At 43.2% G+C, this 19,163-nt stretch overlaps 1 long non-coding RNA gene across 1 annotated transcript in view; it reads right to left on the bottom strand.

Annotated features, from left to right (window-relative positions):
- LOC142047795 (uncharacterized) overlaps positions 1-17,984 on the bottom strand; it is a 39,816-nt gene extending 21,832 nt beyond the window's left edge. The window contains exon 1 of the long non-coding RNA XR_012657048.1: positions 17,949-17,984. This is a non-coding gene — a long non-coding RNA (uncharacterized LOC142047795). The remainder of the gene's footprint in view (positions 1-17,948) is intronic.
- Positions 17,985-19,163: the final 1,179 nt, after the last annotated feature.

Below are 19,163 nucleotides of genomic sequence, written 5' to 3'. Positions count from 1 at the left end.
CACCTCTACTCTGATATAACGTGACCCGATATTACGTGAATTCGGATATAACATGGTAAAGCAGCGCTCGGGGGGGGNCATACAGATGTGGTGTCCTCATCTCAAAAAAGATATACTGGCACTAGAAAAAGGTTCAGAGAAGGGCAACTAAAATGATTAGGGGTTTGGAATGGGTCCCGTATGAGGAGAGATTAAAGAGGCTAGGACTTTTCAGCTTGGAAAAGAGGAGACTAAGGGGGGATATGATAGAGATATATAAAATCATGAGCGACGTGGAGAAAGTAGATAAGGAAAAGTTATTTACTTATTCCCTTTACACAAGAACTATGGATCACCAAATGAAATAAATGGGCAGTAGATTTAAAACAAATGAAAGGAAGTTCTTCACACTGCCAACTTGTGGAACTCCTTGCCTGAGGAAGTTGTGAAGACTAGGACTATAACAGTGTTTAAAAGAGAACTGGCTAAATTCATGGAGTTTAAGTCCATTAATGGCTATTAGCCAGGATGGGTAAGGAATTGTGTCCCTAGACTTAGTTTGTCAGAGGGTGGAGATGGATGGCAGGAGAGAGATCACTTGATCATTGCCTGTTAGGTTCACTCCCTCTGGGGCACTGGCATTGGCCATTGTCGGTACACAGGATACTGGGCTAGATGGACCTTTGGTCTGACCCAGTAAGGCCATTCTTATGTTCTTATGTTTGTACTGCCCAACCTTCTCCTGGACAATCCAAATACATTAAGTCCATTATTCCTTTAAGGGAACAATATGCCATTTTATTATTTTAAATAGGGTTATCCAGACACTCCAATTTAAACACATTGGATTAGATAAAACAGTAAAATATGTTTATTAAATACAGAGAGAGAGATTTTAAGTGAGTACAAGTAATGGGACATAAAAATAAAGATAAAACACTTACTAGCATCTACTTAAACTATTTTAGTTACAAAGCTAACTTTCCCACCACCTGCTCCAGCAGATTACTGACCAAACGGTCAGGTCAGGTTCCCTCCCCCAGAGTCCAATAGCTGTTTCTTTTGTCTTCTCAGGCACGGAGAATGAGGTGGGCACAGAGGGGGGGTGCTTTGGGATGTTTGCCCCTTCTTTTTATAGTTTCAAACTCCCTCTTGAAAAAATATTTCCAGCAGAGAATCAGGAGACAAAGAGTCTCTATGGAGGCACATTCCCTGCTGTTTTTTCCCTCACCTGTTTGACCTTCCATTGTTTTCCCTGCTTAAATGCAAATTAAGGCAAGCACACATTCCTTCCTTTGTTTCGGAGAGACCTGACTTCTGCCAGATCAGTGCTGTGGGGTTTGGAACATGTATTAACATCAATAGGGAAATTTTATAATTGCACATACAATGTTGCCACACATTTTACCAAGATAATACTGACCAGCAAATTATGAGTTTTCAAATTATATCTTTAAGGCATATTTTGTACAAAGATTATTAGGCTAGTATATAGGGTGTGAATACAGGGGTGTATTCCATCACAATAATATTTCTTTATTTGGATTTATATAAACACTAAGAGCTTTTCTACACATAAACCACCACAGCAACAGTGCTGCAGCTACATCACAGTAGTGCTTTGGTAAGAGGCGGTAGCTTAGTCAACAGCAGAGTTCTCCTGTCAACCTAGCACTGTCAACACCAGGAGGTATGGATTTTTCATACCTCAGAGTGACATAGTTATTCCGACCTCTGTTCCTAGTATAGAGCAGGCCAACAAGAACTATCCATATGATCTAGGCACCCGTGATGGGGCAGTCCTAAGGAGGTTACACAGGAGACAGGCAATCACAAAAGGGCTTAAAGAAGCAGCCAATCAGGACCAGGCTGGCCCATATCAGAAGAGGTGCAGAACAGAGCAGTTTTGGTCACTCCCTGGAGCCTGAAAAGGGAGGAAGACTGGCTGCTTTGCAGGTGGAGGATAGCAAGCACTCTGGACAGAGCACTACTACAGGTTGAGACCCAGAGAGCTCAAGGCAGCCCCTGGCAGGCTGCAGGAATATCCAGACTATAGTCCTGTGCAAGGGCAAAGAGGGTGCTGGAGCTACTGAATGAAGTGGCTAGACCATGGACTGTAGGTCCTCCCAGAAGGGAGTGAACATAGAGCATGGCACAGCCAGAGAGCAGCATCACTGAAGAGGATGCTGCAGTCTTGGGAGTGATGTGGATCCAGGAAGAGAGGTGACAGTGGACAAGACACCACCAGAAGAGGCTCAGCACTAAGTCCCCAGCCAGCCAGCAGGAGGTGCTGCAGTGATGATGCTCCGTCACAGCACCCATCACATCTTAAAAATACATCACAATTGTACTCCAGCATAATGAATACATAGTAGTACAATTCAAAATAATCAGCTCCAGTTAGCAAGCCACCATAAAAGGCCAGGGCTGTTGTCATAAACAGATAGCTAAGGGTTAATGTCTCTTTCACCTGGAAAGGGTTAACAAACAGTGACCTGCAACACCTGACCAGAGGACCAATCAGGAAACAAGATACTTTCAAATCTCGGTGGAGGGAAGCCTTTGTTTGTGGTTTTTGGCTTTTGCTTTGTTCTCTCTGAGTCCAGGAAGGGACTAGACGTGCAACCAGGTTTCTTGCCAATCTCCCTGCTACAGTCTCTTATATATTCAGAATAGTGAGTATTAAGTAGAAAGGCGGTTATAGTCTTTTAAATTGTTTTTCTTTATTTTTAGATGTGTAGTTTGCTGGAAGTGTGTTAAATTGTATTTTGCTGGGGGGAGGCTTTTCTCTCTAGTGTCTATAAGCTGAAAGACCCTGTAATATTACATCTTGTATTTACAGAGATTTCTTATTTTTTCTTTCTTTTATTAAAACCTTCCTTTTAAAGACCTGTTTGATTTTTTCCCCAGTTGAGGCTCAAGGGAATTGAGTCTGTACTTACCAGGGAAGTGGTTGGGAGACAGGGAGAAAGAAGGGAGGGGGAAGGGGGAATCCCTTTGTTTAGATTCACGGAGCTTGAATCTGTATTGCCTCTGGGTGAGGTGGAAAGCCTCTGTTTTAAGATTCAAGGAGTTGAATCCCAGTGATCTTCTAGGGTAACTCAGGGAGGGAAAGCCTAGGAGAGGCACTAGTGAGGGAAAGAGTTTACTTTCCTTGTATTAAGATCCAGGGGGTCTGGATCTTGGGGGTCCCCAGGGAAGGTTTTGGGGAGACCAGAGTTTATCAGGCACTCAGAGTCCTGATTGGTGGCAGCGTATCAGATCTAAGCTGGCAATTAAGCTTAAAGGAATTCATGCTAGTACCTCATTTTTGGACTCTAAGGTTCAGATTGAGGAAAGAATACTATGACAGCTGTATTTTCAAAACCATCTAGGCAACATGGATGTTCAGTTTCCATTGCCTTTAATTTCCATGGAAATGGGCTTCCATATCCCTTTGGAAGCTTTAAGAATCTCAGCCTCCAGTTATAAGCACCCCCACCAACATCCTGCCTACACAGCTGCTGGTTTACATGGTGAACTGCCTGCTCCCAATGCAGCAAATATATTTTGCAAAAAAAAACAAAACACAACCCTCTTATTTGATGTCAGCATCTGTATTGTATCATTGACACTTGGACTCTTCTTTTTCCTGCATAGCACAAGATTCTCATGGGGCTGTCCTCTTGTGTGACATCCTTCACATGATAAAAAGCAGAAGGAACATACTGTCATTTAAACCAAAACGTACAGGGGGAAAAGGTATAATCATGCTTTTAACCTAGTCATTTTGAATCTTGCTCTGTACCAGGAAGAGGCAGATCTTGCGTATGTTTTCAACCCTCAACAATGTGGGTAACTTATTGTGATGCATAATACATACACCTGCAAGGAGCAATTTGTTTTTGTAAATTATGCATTTAAAGAAGTATTCAGTCAGTTCAAAAGATAAAGGATTTAAATGTTCTCAACTTGGAAAACAGCTTCTTTTTCTGCATCAGGACATGGATGCCATTTTACCTTTAAAATAGACATTTCACTGAGTCATAAAAGTTCTAGTAGTGTTGTTCTAATAGATCATCTCAGCTAGACAGCATCATGTCCTGTCTATTTCAGAGGAATACCTCCAGTGTGTTCCGCAAAGAGACAATGCATGGGACTTCAGCCAAGGCAGACTATGGAAGGTACATAGGGAAAAATAAAAAGCTACGTTTTGTCTCACATATTTGATGCAGTAGGCAGCAGGGAAACAATTAAGCCGCTCACTCAGAGTGCTAAAGCACACAGAAAACGCCTAGCTCAACCCAACGTCAACCAACAGTGGGTAATTTTGATTGCAAGTGTTCACCTACACTTATTTATATAACAACAGTAATCCCTAGCTCTTACCCGTGGCTTTTCATCAGTAGGTCTCAAAATACTTTTCAAATGCAATCAGTTTCATTAGCCCCATTTTACAGATGGAGAAACAAGACACAGGGAGACTTGTCTTGCCCAGGGTCACCCAGCAGACCAGTGACGGAGCCAGGAATAGAACCCAGGTATCCTGAGTACCACTCCAGTGTTCTGTTCACTAGGTCATACTGATTTGCATGAGAGCACTCCCAGATGTTTCAGAGAGGTGAGCATTACTATCCCCATATTACATTATCAGGAAACTGAGGTGCAGAGAAGTTAGGTGACTTAATCATGGTCACTCAGCAAGTTAGCAGAATGAGATTCAAATACTCCAGTACTGCATCTCTTCCCTTTGATCACACTGCAGCAGAGCTGAAACTGCTCATACCTGGCCAGAATGCATTGCTATTCCAAGGTATAGGTCACAAGAAGAGAGAGCAGATCTTGCCCATATTTGAAAACCACAACTGCTCCAGGAAATTATTCATGTAATGGGATCTCACTTTATCAAGCATCCAAATGCTGCCCTGATGGGGAGGGAAAGCAGTTATTCTCCTGCTAGGGAAAACATGGGATTGGAAATCAAGAAATATGGTTCTATCCCTGGTTTTGCTATTGACATGCCTTGTGTTCTTTGGCAGGTCACTTCTCTGAACCTTAGAGTCGCCACGTGAAATCCTGGTCACACTGAAGCCAACAAGAATTTTACCCTTGACTTTAGTGAGGCCAGGATTTCATTCTTTATCTGCAAGATAAGGTCAATGGTACTTACCCTTTTTTTTTTTCCCAGTGCTTTGAGAAGTATGTTTGGAAAGTGCTAAGTACTATTACTTATCCACTGCATGTGCACGCATTATTGTAATAATGTTACATAGGTGGAGAGAAAATACCCCTGTTCAGAGGGATAACAGAAGGATACTTGCACCAGTAAGTCCCTTCTAAGCCCTCCAAAAATTGAGTTTAAGTGGGACTTAAGTGGTAAGTAGATCCCTCTGAACATGGGTGAATTTCACACACTGAATTCCAGTGACAAATATGTGGTAATTTCCAATCTGGTATCAGGGCCAGCTTTAGGCCCATTCCACCAATTCCCCCGAATCGGGCCCCGCGCCTAAGAGGGCCCCACGCCCAGTGGGAATCTCTTCCCTGGCTAGAGGTTTCTTTTTAATTTTTACTAACCTGGCGGCACTCTGGGTCTTCGGCAGCACTTCGGCGGTGGGTCCTTCAATGCTGCCGAAGATCTGGAGCGAGTGAAGGACCTGCCGCTGAAGTGCCGCGCCGCCGAAAACTCGGAGCACTGCCCGGTGAAGCCCCACGTGGTTTTTTTATGTGTTTTTTTTTTTGTCTTCCCTGCCGGGGCCCCATCGAAACTGTTCGAATTGGGCCCCGCACTTCCTAAAGCCGGCCCTGTCTGGTATAATCAAGTAGCTAGAATGGTAACTAGCTAAATAGCTCTCTGCCACCATTGTACCACTGTATCACTAGACACAGTGATATTAACTTGCATTGGTTTGTGGTATTTCTTAGATTGCATGCTCTCCAGGGCACAGCCTATCTGTTTGTTATACATGCATACAGCACACTGGGTCCCCAGTTCCAGCTTGGGGCCTCAAGGAGTTGCCACAACACAAATATTAACTAAAATACATACAAGATTTCTTCTGAATGCATAGCCTTAAATCCTGTCGGGTACATGTGGGATTGTACCAAGCAACATTCAACTAACATCAGATGAAATAAGACTGGAGAAAATTTAAAAGTGAGGTCAACATGGCAATTCACATCAAGGAATTAATGCCTCCGGCTCCAGCTAGCTTTAATTTTCTTTGACTGATGTTAAAAAATGTACCACAGGCCAGATGCTTAGTTGAAGCTACATTGATTTGTATCAGCTGAGGAGTTGGCCCCAGAAAAGGACTCTATTAAAGAAGTGCATCCGACGAAGTGGGTATTCACCCATGAAAGCTTATGCTCCAATACATCTGTTAGCTAACTGTTAGGCAGTTAGCAGGACTCTTTGCTGCTATTAAAGAAGTGGTGAGGCTGACATCTTCTACACTAAAAAAAAAAATCAGTTCTGTAATTTTGGTGGATAATCCTGATGTTTATTTTTATGCATTTGTATTCAATTTAGATTGTGGATTTTTTTTCACAGCTGCAGGAAGTTATGGTGTTCAGACAATAGGGGACTCAGATAATAATTATTTAATGTAGATGCTGAGATTCAAAAAATTAAAGCTTTACTTACAACCATTACAACGCAAATGGTCAGCATCACATGTCAAAATATACAAAGCAAATACCCTTAAGTCAAACAAATACCTTCTGAAGCAGTACTTTTCTTACTTTGCCCAGCTGTGAATGTAGACCATCATCAATGGAAGTATTGTTTTGTCGGTTTGTGTGTGCACAGTGAAAACATTTACTGACATTTACCAATAAAAATCTAATCCTTCCAAGCCTACTTATAGGTACCATTACCCCAACCAGACCACACAATTATTCTTAATGACAGGACAATCATTCATATGCCCAGAAAGGCCGTCATGAAGCTCTGCCAGGGGAAGCATGGCATGAAAATATTCTGCCTGTGCTTAGCAGATGTCATGTACACACCTGCCCGTTGTGTATATGCTTTAAACACTTTTACGGCTACCTTCTTCCCCTCCTTATAATTAAAAGCTTTGCCATCATTGTTTTTTTAACTATACACACACGGAAGATAATTGTTTTTGGATTTTTATGGCTTTAAAGTCATGTAGTGCTGAGTTGACTTTCTAGTATCAGAGCGTTTCTGAGAAAATGCAGATACCTAACATGAAGCGCTTATTATTCAAAGACTGTGATATGGCTTTCTTGCCTTACTGAGTGGGTTTTGCCACAAATGAAGAGAGCCAATCCATGAGCAATGAAGAGACTTTCTAAAGACTTTTAATCTGGTCAGAGTTGCACACAAACTGCCTCCTTTTCAAGTCTGTCCTTCCAAGGAAAAATCACCAGCTGGGTCCTTGCCCCCTGCGTGTCTCACAACACTGCTCAGGGTGCCCTGTACTTTCTCTTCCAGATCTCCCCAATAAGGTAATATCAGTATTTCAGCATGTCTGATTTTGCTTTCACAAAAGGTGAAGAGGGAGAAAGGGCAGCTAGCTTTCTGCCACCCACTGAGAACGGACATACTGTACTGTACGACTAAGCAGTATGAGAATAAGAAGGTAAAGGGGAGGGGACAGTTCTTCCTGCAAGACCACAAATATGTATTTACATTGGCTACAGAATATTTGGAATTAGGAGAAGTAAGGTGATAGAGGATAGAACCTTGCACATAAGATTATTCCCTAATGTGCACAGGCTGCAATTCACAAACAGGACAGGTTTCAGAGTGGTAACTGTGTTAGTGTGTATCAGCAAAAACAACAAGCAGTCCTTGTGGCACCTTAGAGACTAACAAATTTATTTGGGCATAATATATTTGTTAGTCTGCAAGGTGCCAGAAGGACACCTCATTGTTTTTACAAACAGGACAATAGCCAAAATATGAGCAAATCCAAATCTCCTAAATTCTTCTCATTGCATTGCTGCCTCTGGTTACCATAGCCTTTCTATCCAGCCCCTATGGATTTCTGATTCAACAGGGCTTTTTCCAGGCCCTAGTGCTTACCTCTATTATTGTTGTTATTATTAATGATGATTTTATTTATTATCATGACATCAGGAGTCCCAGTCATGGACCAGGACCCCATTGTGCTAGGCGCTTAACAAACAGAGAACAAAAAGACAGTCCTTGCCCCAAACAGCATACAGTCTGTCTCTCCCGCTAACCTCTGCTTGTGAGGAGCTTTTAATAATATTCAAACTGTCTTTTTCATCCTTTTAAAATCCCCAAATGTATCTGTCATAAATAGATAGGTAAGGTAAGGGTTAAGTTTCTTTTACCTGGAAAGGGTAACCAAACACCTGACCAGAGGACCAATCAGAGAACTGGATTGTTTAAAGTCAGGGGCGGGAATTTGGATACTCAGGGTCTTTTTTGTTTTCTCGGCTGTGAGTAAACAAGGTTTCCTCCTAACTCCTTCTTATTTCCAATATTATACCAAAAGTCTGTGAGTACAAAGGAACCCCCAAAGCAATTCGGCTATGAGGAACTTTGGGTTGTACAAATAGATGTGGATGGCTGTGTCTTTTGTTGTTTTCTCGGCTGTGAGTTAACAAGCTTCCTCCTAACTGCATCTTATCTCCAAGTGTCTCCTACACATCTGTGAGTACAAAGGAACCCCCAGCAATTCGGCTATGAGGAGCTTTGGGTTGTATTTACATGTATGTGGATTGGTTGGACTGGTTTAATCGGGCTATCTTTTAAATCAGACTGTTTCTTCATATTTTCTTATAAGCAAGAGCCTGTATTGAGTTTCTTAATGCAAGATGATTGTTTTATATTTTCTTTCTTTTTTTCTATAAAGTTTTCTTGTTAAACCTTGTGAAAGTTCTTTTCCTGGGGAGGCAAAGGGAAAAGCCAGGCTGTGGGCTATTTTCCTATTTGGGTCCAGGGAAAGAGCAGACTACGGGGAAAGAGACGAAGAATTCTCTCTGTTCTCTGGTGGTTACAGTTTTTCCCTCATTCCTGGAGCAAGGGGGGTGGCAGAGCCCAGCTGTGGGTATTTTGCATCTCCATTGTCCTGAGGGAAGCAGAAAAGCTGGTTTCTTGGGTCACACAGGTTAGCCGCGAGGCAAGCCTGATAAGGAGGGGGAAGGGGTTATTTTCCCTGCTTTTAGCATCCAAGGGATTGGGAATCTGGGTGTCCCACCAAGGGAGGGTTGGGGACACCAGAGAGAGGAAAGGGGGGATCAGGCCCCATAGATTAATTCCTGATCTGGTGGCAGCGAGAATATCCAAGCTGGTAGTGAGCTTGGGGGGAGTTCAGGTAAGCCCCCAGATTTTGGACGCAAAAGTCTAGGTTTGGGACAGGACCAGATTGTGGACGCTAAAGTTCAGGTCTGGGACTGGGAGGCTAGATTACCACAGTATCATATTAATAATGCAGACCCATAAACTTTTCTTTTTAAACCCTTACAGTTCACTTTTCAAATAAGAACCCTACTGCTGACATAGCTGGAGGTTAGCTTTACTCTGTCTGATCAGTGCCTTTTATTTCTTAAAGCAAGCATTTTGTTTTGTTTTGATAGCTATTCAAAGTCTGATCCATATCCATATCTAGGTGAGGCCCTCCCTCAGGGCAATAGCTGTCAGCAGCTTTTAGTGCAGCAGCACCACAGCAAATCCCACAGGCTAAATGCAGGCCATGGGATTTTAGATTAATTTCATGATTGCTCTTATTTTCAGTACAGAGGTGATGCCTTCAGAGATTCTAAATCCCATCATACAGTGCTCCAGCCTGCATGCCGAGACTGTAGTTTTGTGGTTAGATAGAATGGCAGATGCAATCTGGTTATCTATACCTATTAGATGGGGCAGCCGGTGTTCTAGGTAATTTGCCATCACTGTTGTCAATCAGACAAGTTCATGGGTCCCCCTTAAAATGATCTTTTCAAGAGAACCCGGATTCCCCAGCCTTCCCTAACTCAACATTCAGCATAGGAATATTGAGTGACCTTTTTTCTGTTTTAGGAGTGGACAACCTTTGTCTTAATAATTCTAGAATGTATGCACTAACTTTTGTGGAAGTTGCCCATTCAAGAGAGAAATTCCTCCAATTTTCTAGCAGTGCATGAACCTTTGGGAGCCTATTACATAAATTAAAAGTAAAGGCTATGATGGCCTTCAGAAAACCCCATGTCAGACCTAGGCTGAGGGTGGAATATGCCTTTAAGCTGTTCCATAACAACTGTCTCTTTCAGAGAGTTAATTATCTACAGATACAATATTTTGTAGGAAACAAAAACAAGGCCAGCTGATTTCAAAACAACTTGAAAAACAGCCTTTATTTGTATGTCTGAGTTACCCTTTGTTGGAGGCCACATGATGTGAGTCTGGCTTACATCTCTGCTTCCAGCAGTCTAGAGTACACAAGCTGTGGGACAACAAGACCATACCAATAATTTACCAGGAGCCAGAGGAGGGCTACACCCTATTTATAACATATAATTATGGCCCAGAGAAACTGTAGATCTCAGTGTGTTTTACACACTATTTGCTTGTACTTGTATATTCCTGGAAAGCTGAAGTGAAGAAAAGGCTGGTGAACCTAAACAACCAGCCATTAACAATGGGCTTCTGCTAAACCTTCCCCCTCTGTTTAGTGTAGTTATATTTAGACATGGGCTTGTATCACAGTCTCTGTTCTGAATAGCCACAGACTTTGTAGCTGGCATTTAACTCTATAATGGTCCTAACCAAATCCCCAGCACACACACCAAGCCAGTTCAGATCTGGATCAAAGCTTTGCACCTCAGGCCCACCTGTAGTTATTTAATAAAACCCAGGCCTTCCAAGAACAATGGGACAGATTCTCCCCTGACATACGCCCCATGGACATATGCCCCATGTGGAGGATGAAAGTTAGGGCAGAGTTTGGCCCACTGAGCCCAATTTTCAAACTTGGACTATCCAGTTCCATATCTGATCACTCAAGTCAGTACAGGGGTTCCTAAAAGTAGAGGGCAGCAGTAATACAGATACAGGAGCCAGGACATTACATCAAATAGGCACTGAGGAATTTAAAATGCACATTGAGGCACTTATTGCGTTCCCTAAATGTGAAACTGGGCATCTAATGTAGAGCTCCACATTGGAAATTTCTGTCTATAGTATTCTTTCCCTTCTCCTGTCTAGCAGGTGGGAAGAATGAGAATCACATGTTCACTGCAAATCTGTTAACATGTGAGTGCAACTGTGAATACAAATATACTGCTGAGTGTTTCATTTCACAGAAAACTCAGCAAACAAAGGCTCAAAATTTAAGGTACCCATATATATTTGTAAGATAGCTGTCAGAGTCCCAACAGTGTGACTTTATCCTAGTATGCAACAATTCTTAAAGGTGCATACTACTCATAAGAGGAAAAGCTAGAGAGGAAAAAAACAAGGCTTAGATTTCTAAAGACATCTAAGGGGATTTGGATGCCCAATTTCCATTAATTTTAATAGGAATTGGGTTTCCAAATCTCTTATGCATCTCTGGAAATCTTAACCTAGATCATCCTTAAAATATCTCTATGGCTCGTTGCCTCAGTACGTGGAGTGCTTGTAATGCAGATGCTTGTAATATTGATGCCTTAAACTTTAAAAAATATGAGTAATAGTTCAAATAAATTGCCACATATCTGCTTGCCCTGTTATACTTTTGTTCATATTTTGAGTTTTAACCGTGTCTTTGACACAGATCTGGCTGCCCACCTCTCCTCACCACAAAACAACCTGTACAATAAAACTATAAATAAGTCAACTAACTTTCCCACCCTGCTGCCTTGCTCTGGCTATCGTAGAATCATAGCAGGATTAGGAGTGATCCTAATCTATTAGGATCACTATTCTATTAGCTATTCCCATCTATTTCTTACAGATGTCTAGTGATGACTGTACAATATTACTAAGCACACTTCCCCATTCTCCTAGTGTCACTACACTTTTACCCTAATATTCAACCTTAAATGGATCTTTTATTACTTTCAAATTCTGTGTGCATGTATTGCTTAGGAAAGATATCTGACTGATGGCCCTGGAGACTAATGTAATTATTTATTCCCAGGCCAGCCACTGTACATCATATATGACGCAGGGAAAGCATCTCCCTGCCACAAACCCATCTCAGTCTTGACCTGGGAGGATCAACATGAGGATGAGAGGGCAGTGTGCACTGCTATGACTAAATGCCTTCCCTTGTCTCTAAGCCAAGGCTGACAATGGGGGTGCTGCTTAGTGACATATATATTTGAAGGTTTTTACCTCAGCTTCAGTCTCTTGTTCCTTTTTTAGCCCCAGAAATTACTGGGAATCATCTCCCTCCCAGGTCATGCTCTTGACTTACCTTGTATCATTTTACCTTGTATCATTTTAGTTACCTTTCTTTTAACCCTCTCTCTAGTTCATTTAGAATTTCGTTTCAGAGGGTAAAGATCCAAACTTTGTGGGGTATAACAAATGTGGTCTTTCACAGTGCAGAGAAAAATGAGAATATAACATCTTGGCCAAAGAGAAATTGCTCTGTATTTGCACCCCTAGAATGGAATTGGCCTTCTTTTTGCAGTCATTGAACTGAGAATTCATTCAGTTTGAGCAACAGTTGCCCCTTTTTACTTCTAATGTAACTCAATGTTATGTAAAGTCTGTATTAATCTTCCTTAAGTGTGACTTTCACCCCTGTGCATGGAGTCTGCACAAGGCCTGTGTGCTCCTTATGTCCCCCCCTTAGGGGGTTATATGTGCCATAGGCCTCTGCAAAGGGTGCATCTTCTCCAAAGTGAATAATCTTACACTCTACATTAAGCCTCATCTCCCACTGGTTCAACAAATTAAATGAGTGTGTGTTTGCTATAAGTCCTAGCTTTGCATCATCAGGCCATTTTATCACTTTCACTTTCCTCAACATCAGTAATACAGTATGTTAAACACCAGTGCCTATGGGACCTCAGTTGATAACTCCTGCCTTTATTCTAATACAATGCCACTAACTCATTGCTTGCTAGCTGCAGTGCCAGATTGGTTGGTTTGTTTAATATCCACATTATATTAAACAGACAACTCTTCTCCAGAGTCTCTCTGAATTGTTTATGCCATCAGCCATCAGGGGCCTTTCTGTCCATCACAGTTTCCAACTTCCCCCCAGGCAGTTACTATACTGAAAAAGGTCCTTGAGTTAGTTTGGCACAATATGTATTTCACAAATCCAAGTTGGCTGTAAATCAGTAGGACCCTCTGTTCCACAGGTTTATAAATAGATTTTCTTTGTCACAAAGCAGTCCTTGTGAGTACTTTTGGGGGTTCCAAAGGAGGACTAGGATGGCAGGAATTTTCTTCTCTTTGAGTATCAGAAGGGTAGCCGTATTAGTTTGGATCTGTAAAAGCAGCAAAGAGTCATATGACACCTTATAGACTAACAGACGTATTGGAGCATGAGCTTTTGTGGGTGAATACTATGAATATTCACCCACAAAAGCTCATGCTCCAATACATCTGTTAGTCTATAAGGTGCCTCCGGACTCTTTGCTGCTTCTCTTTGAGGTTTTTATTAAAACGAATTTAAAGTAATGCAAACAATCGAGTTAATCAAGAAAACCTGTGTATCTGTAAATCCACACGGCACCAGGATTTAGGGCACATTTAATGGATACTGAATGTTTGTATGGCAACTTCCATCCTAAAGGATCCCAGAGAACTTTCCAATAATTGACTATTTATCCAGTGGTGAAAGGAGCCACCACTGAAATGCAGCCTCTTCTGGTGCGGAAGGCAGTGGATCTTCCACAGCTCACAGAAATATTTCAACGCAGTTTAGGATGGGTAGTGAAGAAAAATCTTCAGTTAAGAGTGCAAAAATCTTCAATTAAGAGTGCAAAAAGAATTTTTGGTAGGCAGCGTAGGGAGGTCACCACACCCTGTATGGAACCAGTTGTATTTGGCCAGGACATCAAGGTTTCCGTTTCTCTCTTGCAAAAATTGCCATGGGACCTTTAGTGATCACAAGTGCTCAGGACCTCAGGTTTAAAATCACATCTGAAAGACAACACAACAAACAGCACTATGACCCCTTGAAATGTCCACTCTGTTTCAATACACACTTGGAGAAGGGTGTTCCTCCAAGATCCAGTTCAGGGATGGGAGGCAAAAAAGAGGATTAAATCCACTGCCACATGCCTCAGACACCACAGTCAACTAAATCATATGCATATGAAAGCGGGAGAAAGGAGCCAAGACTTTCAGCATGAAAACACACAAGTTCCCCTCCCATCACCACTAGCTATAATATCCTTTGCAAGACAACCACTCGAGGGAACCTTACTAGCAAATGTGACATTCCATCCCTTAGAAGTCTGCGGTGACACATGCTTTGCACACAAGTCAGCATATTATCAGTCATACCCAGTGGGTTCATTCAGCTGCTTTTGGCTAGTGTCTGTCTAGTGAACTCTTCAAGCCTAGAAGCATAAAATAAAGCTGTTCAAATACAACTACAACAACAAAATAGCCAGCACCTCCACTATCCCCAGCGTCCCTCCAATAAGTGCATGTGCGCAAACACACACACTTGTAGCTCTGAGTCTTTTCAATAATCAAAAAGCAATTTTCCACCACTTGCCAAAAGCAGGAGAAGAATCAAACGACAAATTGGACTTTCTGCACCAGTGGGCTTAATCTGAATTTATGTTCCTGATCAACAGCTTTCACGGTCCCAGGAGAGGTGGAAAGGAGGAGGAGGGACACAAAGGCACGAAGGCGTTAGAGGGAGGGGAAAAAATGATCAGAAAGGTTTGTAGACTGTAAGTGGAAACTGCTTAGTGGTTTATTTTCAGGTTGATACATTTAGTGCTTCATTGTTAATATGAAGAATAGAGTTTTCCTCTCCTTGCTGAGAAAGACAAGAGTGGACTGCCACTGCCTGAGCTCACTGCAAGTGTATTAGTGTAAAAAAAGGCACCAGATACATCAAAAGTCCCACACACACACTAGACTCTAGAGGAAAAATTATAGAAGCTACAGCCTCTCCTCACTCTAAAAGCCTCATGAACGCAACACGGCCTAGATCAGGGGCGGGCAAACTTTTTGGCAAAAGGGCCACATTGGGGTTGCAAAATTGTATGGTGGGCTGGGTAGGGAAGGCTGTGCTTCCCCAAACAGCCTGGCCCCCGCCCCCTATCTGCCCCCTCCCATTTCCTACCACCTGACTGCCCCCCTCAGAATCCCCATCCAACCCCCCCGTTCCTTGTTCCCTAAATGCCCCCCTTCTAGGACTCCCGCCCCAGCCGCCCTCGGGACCCCACCCCCTCTCAGCCCCCTCTCTTAGTCCCCTATCCCATACCCCACCCCCTTGACAGGCCCATGGACCCCATGCCTATCCAACCCCACCTCTTCCCCGTTCCCTGACCCCTATCCACACTCCCGCCTCCTGATAGGCCCCTGGGAATCCCACACTTATCCAACTCCCCGCCCCCTGACCATCCCCCAGAACCTCTGCCCGATCCAACTGCCCCCTGCTCCCTGTGCCCTGACTGCCCCCTGGGACCGCCCACTCCTTAGCCAACCCCCTGGCCCCAGCCACCTTACCATGCCACACAGAACAGCGTATCTGGCAGCCATGCCACCCAGCCAAAGCCAGACATGCTGCTGCTCTGCTCAGCAGGAGTGCACAACCCTGCTGCCCAGTGTGCTGCCTGTGCGGTGGTGTAGCTGCAGGGGAGGGAGAACAGTAGGGGAGGAGGAGGGGAGGGGGCTAGCTGTCCAGCCAGGAGCTCAAGGGCCGGGCATGACGGTCCCATGGGCCAGATGTGGCCCGTGGGCTGTAGTTTGCCCACCTCTTGCCTAGATACTAGAATTTAGCAAGGAAAACCTGTTGAGGTGAAAATTTTCAATTAGTGAACTGTTCAGCCTCCCATTTGGATTTTTTTTTCTTTCCCACAACTCCTAAGAGCCTCTCCAGTTTCCCTCATTTGGTTACCTCCAATAATCTTTCTGATAAGGCCCCATGCAGACTCTTCCTCTAGATTATTATTTGTAGCCCAGGTACTCCAATAAAGGATCAGAGCTTCACTGTTCTAGGTGCTGTGTAGTCACGTATAGTCCTTATTCCAAAAAATTTAGCCTAGGAGTCAGACAGGATGAACAAAACAAACACACGCAGTGGGAGTGAACTTTCTGCTCCTAAGTCCTTGATCTTCCTCCCAAGACAGCCAGCCCAGAAGGAAAATTTAGCTGTACACTGCACTGGTGGCAGTGACTTTGCCTCTGACTCATGCTTCCATCTGGCCTATGTCTGACTGAAGGCCACAATTGCAAGCATTTAAGTATCCGGGTTTAATCTGTCCCTGCAAGTGACACTAAAGCAAAGAGACAAAATCCTAGAGAATAAAATGTGAACAGGCAAAGGAAGAAAATATTAAATGACTGGGGAAATGCAAATCTCTAAGCCACACAAAACTCCCTCTAAGGGTATGCCTGCACTGCAATGACCCCCGTTACTGGCCCATGCCAGCTGACTTGGGCTCGCAGGGCTCAGGCTAAGGGGCTATTTAATTTTGCTATATGTAGACATTTGGACATGGGCTGAAGCCTGGGCTTTGGGACTCCTGCCTCCTTGCAGGGTCCTAGTGCCCAGGCCCCAGCCAAAGCTCGCGCATCTACACCATAATTAAATAGCTGCTTAGCCCTAGCCCTGCAGGGCAAAGTGCAGTGGGACTCTTATGCCTGACTGGGACCTCTGGGCACCATCAAAATAGAAACAATTAATAACACCTGCTCTTTTTGAGGCAGGTCACCAGCTCCACACAGCATTCAGGCAGAAGGAGGAGTAAGAAACCTGGGGCTCACTTCTCCTTTTATCTACAAGATGTTAGCTCCTGGGGAGTAGAATGAGTTCTGATGTCATGATGGTGTAAATCAGAAGCAGATGCTTATAGCCATATCTTGTTTCCACTGAAATCAGTGGGACCTTTGCCATTGGCTTCAATAGGATCAGGATTTGATCCAAAGGACAGCAGTGAAACCAACAGCATGTCAAGATCCACAGGTGTCAATAGGCGAATTCCCTACCCACTTCTCATACAAACTACTACATATTGGCAGGAAGAGCACTAAAGTATGGGACATTGGTGTTCCTCAACAGCTGGTACATTTTTATAGTAGTCTGGCAGCCGATGCAGTGGAAAGGGAAACACATGGCAGCAACCATTCTGCACAAACAATGCAAAGCTAGCAGTTCTTTCCATTTGTGGAGATTTGTTTCAAGAACACTCCAGTCAGTTGAGATTAAGATACTGTTTATTGTTAAATCATATGGAAGCTGAACAACAGACACCACCCTGCTGTCCTGGGCCTGGGATTCAACTGTTCAGTTTAGCTGGCCTCCTTTTGCCAGAATGGAGGCTGTTACAGGAGCAGGTAGAGAATCTGGGAGGTTGTTGATGTGTGCCTTAAATAGGAAACCTCTTACACAGGGCAGGAGGGAGGAAACCCTTGGATTCAGGTAAAATCTAGCTTGTTCACATCGCTGGAAGGCGACTTCAGTGTTGCAAACCCCAAGCGTTCAAAAATGAGTCAGGCCACACACAAAACATATACGATTTAAATAAATACATTTGAGGTTCTTTTTATTTGCCTTCCTTTGCTTTTGAGTGCCCCTTCCCTGCTCTCCAGGGGTGAGAGACACAGGTAAGTTCCAAAGGGAGACATAATCATTCTGGAGGAATTCATGGCCAGGCCTCTCAGCCAGAGGGAGACCTGTTTGAACATGTTTCAGAGTAGTAGCTGTGTTAGTCTGTATCCGCAAAAAGAACAGGAGTACTTGTGGCACCTTAGAGACTAACAAATTTATTTGAGCGTAAGCATTCGTGGGCTACAACCCACTTCATTGGATGCATAGACTGGAACATACAGCAAGAAGATATTTATACATACAGAGAACATGAAAAGGTGGAAGTACCCATACCAACTGTAAGAGGTCAATCAATTGAGATGAGCTATCATCAGCAGGAGAAAAAAAACTTTTCACTACCATCGTTCCAAAACCTAAGTTAATTGTATCTACACCTTGGCATAGCTTAATTCCAAGTTCAGGGCAGTTTCTCCCTATCATTGAAGAGTGTGATGTGTGGAGAGTATCATATATGTATTGTAAGACTTAGTCGGCACTTCGTATAGGCAAGTCTAGTCACGGAGTGTCAGAGAGGTTAATAGTTGTTCTCCACTGGTTTTTTGAGTTATATCCCGATGTCAATTGTTCCCATTTATTCTTTTGGCCATAGAACTGTCCCAGGTTTAGGCCAATGATATGGCAGAGGGGCATTGCTGGGCACATATCACATTAGTAGATGTTGCCAGGTGAACGAGCCCCTGAGGCGTGGCGAGTATTAGGTCCTATGAAATGTGTCACTGAATAATACTGGACAGAGTTGGCATAGAGTTTATTGCAAGGATAGGTCCTGGGTTAAAAGCAACAGTCCTTTGTGGCACCTTAAAGACTAAACAGGTGTATTCGGGAGCAGTAAGCTTTTTGTGGGTGAATACCCACTCCTTCATCAGAACAATGCGTCATCACTGACTCGTTTGCTTTTTTACAGATCCAGACAAACACGCCTAACCTTCTGATACTTGTTCCTGGGTACATTTATGTTGTGTGGTGTGGCGGTTGATGGTAAGTATTTGCTATCAGGTTTGGGGCTGTCTGTAAGCGAGAACTGGTCGTCGGACATGTTCTGTTTGAACATGCAGCCTTTAAGAATGAGGGAAACAATAAAAAGGAGCAATGAGAAAATTCTAAAAAGTGAGGTCAGTGAATGTATTTAATTTGTTCTTCTCTCACACACAGTCCATACTACCACTGTCTATTTAAAAAAAAAAAAAAAAACTCCATCCCCTACCCAAGAAAAAAAATATCAAGACTCAGAATGACGTCTAAGTGCCATTTCAGCCGTCATGTGAGCATGAGGTTTCAGTATGAATGGTTTCCAAGCAAGCTTAGTGGGCGGGCTGCCCCAATTTTTTTGGCTGGGCGAAGTGAGTCCTAATACAATTGACGGCCTTTCTCTGTCTGTAACATGAATAACTTTTTTAAACACCGAAGCCCAATCAATTATGAAATCTCAAAGCAAATGGGAGGAACCCTAGCAGATGTTGGAAAAATTGAGGGGGGAAAAAAAAAAAA

Source organism: Chelonoidis abingdonii, chromosome 1, assembly GCF_003597395.2.
Source record: "Chelonoidis abingdonii isolate Lonesome George chromosome 1, CheloAbing_2.0, whole genome shotgun sequence".
In the NCBI taxonomy this organism is placed as follows: domain Eukaryota; kingdom Metazoa; phylum Chordata; order Testudines; family Testudinidae; genus Chelonoidis; species Chelonoidis abingdonii.
This window is presented reverse-complemented; position numbering and strand designations above follow the sequence as displayed.